The 9654-nt window shown below is 39.8% G+C and overlaps 1 pseudogene; it reads left to right on the top strand.

The window, feature by feature from the left end:
- The first annotated feature begins 554 nt into the window (after positions 1-554).
- Positions 555-659, top strand: LOC122802994 (annotated as a pseudogene).
- Positions 660-9654: the final 8995 nt, after the last annotated feature.

The raw sequence follows: 9654 nt of genomic DNA on the forward strand, positions 1-9654 counted from the left end.
ACAACAGCTGAGTGGGTGGGAAACAGTTGCATAGATTACACAGATATACAATAAAACAGAAGTGCAGAAACAGCTGAAAATCAGCACTTATCTTTTTTCCAGTATCACAGCAGAGCACTGCAGCTTTGAACTGCTTGAGCAAATAAGTACAACTGGTTTAAAACAGTGGCTATTAAAGCCAGAGAAACAGAAACCAACCCAATTATCCAATCCAAAATAATAGTGTTGCAGAAATGCTTTTAGCTAGCTCAAACTAGACAGATTCTTTCTGCCACAAAGAAAACAACTAGGCCTCTCTAGACAAAAGATTTCACTACAAGCTCAAAAGGTCACAAACAGTAACAGATATTCAGCCCTTACAGACAAAAAAGGAGACTAAAAAACAGTTGCACAGATTACACAGATATACAGTAAAACAGAAGTGCAGAAACAGTTGAAAATAAGCACTTACCTTTTTTCAATATCACAGCAGAGCACTGCAGCTTTGAACAGCTTGAGCAAATATTGAAATGCATTCCCTCTCCAACAACTGTCATTGCTGCACAAGGTCGAGCTCAAAAAGAATTCTCTTCAAAATGCATAAATCTTTCGCCTTTTACTAAAGATTTCCGTGGAGAGAATCAATAAGAGTTTAGTGTCTATAGCAGGCTATACTGCTCAGACAAGCTCCACGTGGGTTTACAGAGTGGTCCTAGCAGTAGGGAACTCAGAAAAGTGACTACCTTCTGGATTTAAGTATCTTTGCTTTTTTTTTCACTTGAAATAGCTTCTGTAGCTTACCTTGAACTAGCCTGAACTGTTTTTTAACTGATTGCTGCATTATTTTAAAATCTGCACTTAAAGTTACATTTTTGTCGAATTTGATCGAAAGTTTGCTTGTTTGTTTGTTTAATTTAACTGTGGAGGCTGCCCACTAAAGTGTGCTAGCCTGTGTAACTAATTTATCACTGTTTCTGCATTTTCTGTGTTTTTCTACCAAAAAAATAATCCTTTTTTTCCCGCCTTCCTCGACTAGTTTAGACCAGTTTACAGGCATTGCTGTATTCTGGGCTGTGGTGTAGTTCCTGTGTTGTCCATTACCTTACTTGGATAGAAGGAAGTTTCTTTGCTCACCAGTGGGAGTGGGGAGCCTTGAGCAGCCTACCTGTCCTTGGGGGAAGTGACCTCAGCACAAGAAGCTGTAGTAATTGGTTGTTTGGGACCATTTCTAGATCTTTTGTAGTTCACTGTTTTAAATCCGCATTTGCACAGCTTTGCGCGGTTGTGCGCATAGCGCAGCGCCAGTTAAACAAGGTTAAACTTTTTCTGGCTCCGCCAAGTCTGCTCTTCAAATTTTCCCTTAAGGAAGCTCTACTCTTAGTATAACCAGACTACTCACTGTATTATAAGCCTAGCACTTGTTCTCAATACTTCTCTACTAAGTAAGCACTCTCGTACTAAGTAAAGCACTACATCTACTTACCACCCCTGTGAATATCCACTTCCCTTAAAGGTATACCACTCCCTTATACTGTTCTAACATGTCGAGTGGTAGATTACTGGCGTCGTCTCCAGTTCAGCTGGTCAATCGGGGTATCTTGAGACAATGCTACAATTGTCTCATGTACACAGACAACCCTCTCCTCCTCCCAACAAACACAAATACATGTGAGAGATGCAACTATATAGCCAAACAGGAGGCTGAACTCTCTCAACTCAGGGCTGGCATGACCAGACAGGAGGAGATGGCAACCACACACACAACAATCCCAGTCCCACATAGACCTACCACAACTGCAAACCAAACACATAAAAACACAAAGACATACTCGGAGGCTCTAATAAAAAACTTACCAAAACAACAGAGGCTCCCAAAGCAGACATCCAAAAATCCACCACCTCAAAACAAAACACATGCAACACATACTTCAATAAATCAGTGTGTCGACCAATCGCAGCCCTTAAGGCCAAACACCTTGCCTGATACACTAGTAATAGGTGACTCCATAGTCAGACACACTGATGTCCCACTGACCAGGCTGAACAAGGAGAAGGTGACTGTGAGCTGTCTATCGGGAGCTAGGATCCGCCACAAAACACACGCACTCAGGTCACTCCAAAGCAAGTACAAATATGACTCCGTCATTGTCCATGCTGGTGTGAATGACCTGAGATGTACCTCCCTGGACTACATGAAAAGAGACATAGAGGAGCTCTCCGGTTATGTAGCCCAGGCTGGTATGACCCTGACCCTGAGCAGCATCTTGCCCTCACCAAGAATGATTCCACAATACAAAGACAAGATGATCAGCTTTAACAATTGGCTCAAGTACTGGTGTCATTCTAAGGGGATCCAATGTCTGTCTGCCTGGGATGATATGTTGGACAAGCCACGCTGCTTCGCAAGGGATGGCTTACACCTGTCACCACTGGGCTTCCGGATATTGGCTAAGGCTCTTGCCACCCCCATAGTGCTTTTTTTAGGCAAGGCTCAAAAGACAAACCCACCTCCTTAGAAAACAAAAATGGAAAAAAAACTAAGGGTAATGCTGCTCAACGCCAGAAGTCTAAATCTCAAGATGTAGGCACTTGATGCACTCCTCAGCATGGAGAACATCGACGTCTGTGCAGTAACTGAAATCTGGTTCAAGGCTCCTGAGAGCACCCCAGCGCTACCAGGCTATACCTCGTATCATGCTTTTCAGCCCCAAAACCCGGGCCGAACCACAAAGGGAGGGGGAGTGTCCATATTCATAAAGGACACCCACACCTCCAGGTTAGTAGCAACACATGAAGCATCAGAGACCATACATGTGCAACTAACCATAGGTAAAACTGCTATACAACTGGTAGCATGTTACAGACCACCCTCCCAATCTCAAAAAACCCACTCAGCCTTCCTGAAGACATTGGAGGATATGAATGTATCACAAAATACCATCATACTGGGAGACTTCAACTACCCAAACATAGATTGGGTACATTATTCTAGCCCTAATACCCTAGCCCAAAGGTTCCTGGAATTCATAAATTCAAATGCACTGGAACAACTAGTCACCTCTCCCACTAGGGGAGATAATATACTAGACCTGATCATCACAAACATGGGGACAAAATGCTCCACACCGGAAGTATACCCCTCACTAGTGAGATCTGACCACAAACTAATCACCCTGGATATACATATCCCACCTCCACCCCAGCACAAAAGACCACAGTGAAAAACTTCTCAAAGCAGACTTCACTCTTCTTAAGACTGAGATGGTATCCTTTAAGCCCACTGTGCCAGTGGATACCACATCCCACAATGCCGAATCCTTCACAAATGCTTTCTATGGACATCTCCAAGAATGCATGGATCATGCAATCCCAAACCAATCCAAGTCCCTCTCCACCAAATCTAAGCGTCCTGTCTGGTGGACCTCAGCCATAAACAAATTGTATAACAAAAGAAGGAAGCTACTGCATGTCAGAGCGAAATCCCATGAAGGGAAGACATATCTGATCAACATTAGCAGAAAACTACGTTCTCTCATAAAAACATCCAAGGCAAACTTTGAGAGAAAAATCGCTAAGGACACTAAAGATAACCACAAAGCCTTCTTCAGCTATGTTAGAAACCTGGGCGGAAACCCTCAGATATGCTCAGAATTGGTTCACAACAACAAAAAATACACTGAACCCACAGATATTGCTAACATTCTGGCTGACAGGTTCCGTACAAATTTCTCCCCTCCTTCAACCCCAAAAGAAGAAATACTTATCCCAGCTGAATGTAATCTCCCTGTCATCTCAGATGTCCAAGTGAGAACCGCCCTAAACAAAGCAAAAAACACAGCATCAATGGGACCTGACGGTATCCCGGGGTGCGTGTTACGTGAACTCCAAGAGGAGCTAAACCCACACATAAAAATGCTATTTAACCTTAGCCTTACTTCGGGATATGTACCTGAACACTGGCGTATAGCAACAGTGGTCCCACTCCACAAGGGGGGTGCCTCTACAGACCCTGGAAACTACCGCCCCATAAGCTTAACTAGCCTGGTCTGCAAAGCTATGGAAAGAATCATTATGGAACTCATAAATAGAGACATAGGGGACCTACAGACACTTGACCCCACCCAGTTCGGCTTTGTAAAGGGCAGATCCTGCCTTTTAAACCTGGTTGACTTTTTTGAAACAGTCACTAAAGCCATTGATGAGGGCAAAGCAGTCCATACAGCATACCTGGACTTGGCTAAGGCCTTTGACACAATACCCCACTCAGGCATCATAGATAAGCTAAACAGCTTAAAAGTAAACCCTTATGTCACTAGATGGGTTGCAAACTGGCTAAAGGACAGAACCCATAAAGTTAAAATCGCTGGAGCAATGTCAGACTCAAAGCCAGTCACAAGTGGTGTCCCACAGGGATCTGTCCTGGGACCCCTCTTGTTCGGCATTTATTTCTCAGATGTTAAAGCAAACATGGGAGGGCTGTGGCTGACAAAGTTCGCAGATGACTGCAAACTAGGCGCCATAGTCGATACACCAGCAGACACACACATCCTACAAAATGCCTCTCTGAACGGACAACTGGTGCCGTAGTCACGGCCTTAAACTAAATGCCAAAAATGTATAGCAATCCCTTTGGAAAAACAAAGTACCCACAAATTATCACATAGACAGCAACCCACTGAGTACAGAAAAGTAATCAGAGACCTAGGGACCCAAGTAGACAGTGACCTCTCATTTGACACCCACGTTGCCAAAGTGGTTAGAAAAACATTCTACCTTGCACACCTCATCATGAAGGGATTCACATCCAGATCCAAGGATGTCATTGTACCCCTATATTCCTCCCTCATCAGACCCATGATTGAGTACAATGCCCCATTTGGTATGTACCTCACCCGGCATTTGCAACAGCTGGAGAGACCACAAAAGTACCACACCAAAAGGATCAAGGGTCTCCAACATATGTCTCATTCTGCCAGACTAAAGAAACTTCAGCTCTATTCAGTAGCATACCACCTGCTCAGAGGTGATCTCTGCCTGACGTACAAGGCCATGTTCAATCAGGATCTGATGGACATGCTCCACCTCAAAAAATCCAAATCCATCAGGACCACGAGATCTAAAGACTTAAACCTCGGCACAAGTATGAATAGGACATGCTGGAGGGATAGATTCATAACCCAGAGGCTTCCCATGCTTTGGAACAGGATCCCAGTTTGTATTAGGCAGAGCCCCTCACTGACTCTCTTCAAGAGAAATCTTGATGAGTGGATGGGAGATCGTAAGTTTACCCCAGGGGTCACATCTGTGTCACTGCTAGACAGGGGCACAGTAAACTAATTCTATTATATAAGGGGACCTTCATTGTGTCACTACTAGACAGAGACACAGTATTCTAGATTTATTCTGTACATTTTTGTACCATTTCATGGAGTGGCAAAAGCCACATCACTATGGCTAGGCTTACAAATGCCCCAGGGCAGATAGCCTAGTACTATACTATGAAACTATGAATCTATGTCTAAAGTACAATTCAGCCTATTCACCTTTAAATAGCATGTTTTCCTGCTAATTGCACTTACTGAGAGTGCACACTGTCTAGATTTTGATACATTTGAAAAAGCTGTGTGCCACTTACCATTACGCAAACACAGAAACAAGTGCATTGGTTTGGGTGATGCTAAGCAGCATGAACCTTTTTCAAATGTATCTAAAAATAACTTATAACCAATGCTATTCCACAGTTATTTCATTACATTAACACTTTATTTGTATAAGTTGCAATGTCAAAACTAGGTTTGCACAATGCCCAGCAGTACTGCGCAATAGCAATTGAAAGCATCCAATTTCTATTTTTAGATCTCTGGGTCAAGTCTGTTACATGAGTGGCCCATCGCACAAGCAAGGTAAGCATTGCCAAATGCCATGGTGCACCTCTCAAACATGAAAAACTGTATAGATATAACTAGTTATGGCAGTTTTTCCAATGTTTTGGCTGGTATTTTTGTTGTGTTCCTGATAAAATGTGTGGCTTTCTAATAATCATTTGGGATGGACAGTACTACATATTGACAATATGGGGGTGGGACATTGGTGCTGTCCTGTACACAGATTCATTATCCGTGTTGTTCTACGAGGTTTTGCTGCCAACACTGAGGCATGCCACAAACCATCACTTAGGCGTGTCACTCCACATTAATATGGATTGTGCATTGCCAAGGCATCATGATTATGTACATAGATACATTCTGTGTGGGCTCTATATGGAGCCTGGAATCCTGGAGAGTGTCTTTATCATTAGCATGTATAAAAACAGTTTAACCTCCACTAAATCCTGCTACCATTTATGTGGCAAATTTACTTCTTTTTACTTAAGATTACTTTTCATATTTGGAAGCATTCTCCTGCTTTTGCAATTCCATTCCAGTGCTGGGTCCTAGGAAATAAGACATAGCTTCCTAAATTACTTTTAAAATGCTGACTTACAATGGTTCTGATCATGTATTTACTTTCATATCTGTCATCATATGGATCTGTTTATTAAAGATGTACATAACTTCTTGTGATGCTTTCCTTTTTACATGTTACTTGCTACTATTTTGATGGCACATGACGTTTTCAATAGTGTACCGTTTCAGTTCAGATTTTCTTATGTATTATTTTCCAAGAACATTTGGTCCTTTTGTTTATGTTCTGCATTTTGTCTATGCAAGTTATAGTTAATGGGAACTCTTTCTGAATGGTATATAATGTGTGACTAACTTAGAATTTTAATGCAATAAATTTAAAACTAAAGCAGCATTGCCATTTTATGTTAGTTTAGCATTGATGCCTACTGCTTTCTGAGTTATCCAATGATGTAATCCTTCTACTCATTTTATACAGCATAGATCTATACATATCAAGCAAATGTTCTACATCTGTCTCTACTTCATCTATGTTAGCTTAATTTGCTTCTTTATATATATATATATATATATATATATATATATATATATATATATATATATACCATGCATCATGTTTTCCAACCTGCACCCTATATTTGATAATCCCTTGATTCCTGATAGTTTCCCACTTACACATTCTCCCAGCATGCCCTCCTTTATAACATTTCTTAACAGTACATTCAGTCACATGATACTGTAATTGTAGACTGTATCTTATTGCTTTCATTGATATGTGATATTTAATTCTAGATCAAGCTAAAATTTTCTTTGGCAAGTAACCATTTCTGTCTGTCCATATAATATATGCCACATATAAATGTACTTCTCTGAATGTTTATTAATTCTTCTCTGATATAATCCAAATGATAAAAGAAAAACACAGAAGCATGGCCAATATCATAAAACCAACAAAAGACTTTAATATAAAAAGGTAAGTGCTTTCACACAACTGATTGTGCTTCTTCAGACCATAAAAACTGTTACAAAAACAGTGCTAGTTACAATTAATTCAAAAGAGCCTATCAAAAACATCAACTAATTATATATAGCTAATTCATTTAAAGAAACTTCTGTCCTTCAAAACAGGCTTAATAGAAATTCTTCCACTGATGCCTGGATACCTTTCAGCTTGTAAATTAACAATCCAAAACAGTTCCCGACTCTTGAGGTCACCACCCCGAACACTGGGTGCAATAGTTTCTATAACCCTGAAACCAAAAATGTGTTCCCTCCCTAGCTCTTCACAATGTTTTGCTAAGGCATTATGTGTATCTGATCTATTTTAATGCAGTATTGATGTTCTCTCATACATTCCATAAGGAATCTATTTGTTTTCCCTATGTAGAAACAGCTGCATGTCCTGCAGCTAGCTAAGTAGACCGAATCCCTGCTTCTGCAATTAGCATAGGCCTTAAATCTATATTCCATACCTGTGGAGGGGTGGACAAAACTAGTACAGGTGTCTATAAACATACAAAAATTGCAAGACATGCACCTAAAAGTCCCTAGTATATTACTATCACACCTATTTAAATTATTCCCTCTATAACATAACTGTTTTTGAGTGAGTTTTTATTTTTAAAAACAAACCTAGGTTTTTCTTCTATAACCCTTCTTAATCCCTCATCTAAATGTAAAATGGACCAATTATTTTCTATGATATATAAAATACTATTGATATCACTAGTACAGTGAAGCAATACAGGTACATCCCTCCTTGAAGGGGAAAACTCTGTTGTCTGACACGTTTCCTGTGTCACCTGCATCACTTTCTCATAATAGAAAGGGTGAGCTCTATTCCTTCTACATGTATTACTTTCTTGTAGTGCCTCATCTACCTCTCTTTCTCTATAACCTCTACTACAAAATTTCCCTTTCAACTGCTTAATATTGCCATCAAATACGTCATCCTTGTTATTTAAGCCTGATATATGCATGCCTTGTCCCTTGAGAACATTCCTAAAAATGTGTCCAGGGTGCATACTACTTCTGTGTAGCATAGTATTCCTTCTACATTCCTTCCTAAACAGAGTAGTTGTGAATCTGTTACAGTCATCAGCAAGCAGACTCATGTCTAAAAGAATCCATCTCTCTCCTAGAATATGAGTAAATTTCAGGAATGAAGCAGTCTTATTAATGTACTCAATAAAATCCAATAATCGTGTTTCACTGCCTGTCCAAACAAAAAAGAGATTGTCCACAAATCTCCTATAACACATAACACAAGGGGCAAATTCAGAGTGTAATATATATTTACTCTCCCATTGTGCCATCACAATGTTGGTGTAGCTATTGGCACAACAAGTGCCCATAGCCACGCCAACTTCTTGCAGGTAAAATTTACCTTCATACATAAAGACGTTCTCAAGCACAATTTCTAAAAACAAACAGATCAAATCCACTCTGTTGACATTATAACCACTATTAATTAACAAAAATTCTCTAACCATTTCTATTCCTAAACCATGAGGTATATTAGCAAATAGTGATACAAAATCTAGAGTCACCATAAAACACGTGCCATCAAAACCAAATCCTTAGCACTTTCAAACAGATGCTCTAAGAACTGTTGTGTGTCCCTTAACACTTGCTGTTGTTCATTCAATATCAATCTCAACATTTTTTCTATAACTATATATAATTAGTTGATGTTTTTGATAGGCTCTTTTGAATTAATTGTATGATGATGTATGTATAACTAGCACTGGTTTTTGTAACAGTTTTTATACTCTGAAGAAGCACAATCAGTTGTGCGAAAGTACTTACCTTTTTATATTAAAGTCTTTTGTTGGTTTTATCATACTGCCCATGCTTTGGTGTTTTTCTTTTATTGTTTGGATTTTATTGTTGCTGTTAAACACCATTTACCCTGGGAGAGTTTATTTTTCTTTTGCCTTCTCTGCTATAAAAATCTATAGTGAGCTATGTAGCTCTGCAAAAATGATTCCCTATTAATAATTCAAAGCAATACATGAATACCAGGCAAATCACTTAGTTAAAAACAATTTGTAGAAGTTAAAATAATTTGGTGCCTTTGTCAGAACTGTTCCCACAGGCTTGTTTCTTTTTGATCCATGAAAAGCTTTATTCCAACAGAAAAAAAAAATCATCCAAGTAGGTACGATATGAGCATTTTCACCAAGATTACATGGGATTCCTTTGTTCTGTAGCAATCTTAATAAAACTAATGGGAGCTGAGGGAAAGCCTGTGCTTCTGCATAAGAGAATA

This window comes from Protopterus annectens, chromosome 5.part0, assembly GCF_019279795.1.
Source record: "Protopterus annectens isolate FY-2018-M chromosome 5.part0, PAN1.0, whole genome shotgun sequence".
In the NCBI taxonomy this organism is placed as follows: domain Eukaryota; kingdom Metazoa; phylum Chordata; order Ceratodontiformes; family Protopteridae; genus Protopterus; species Protopterus annectens.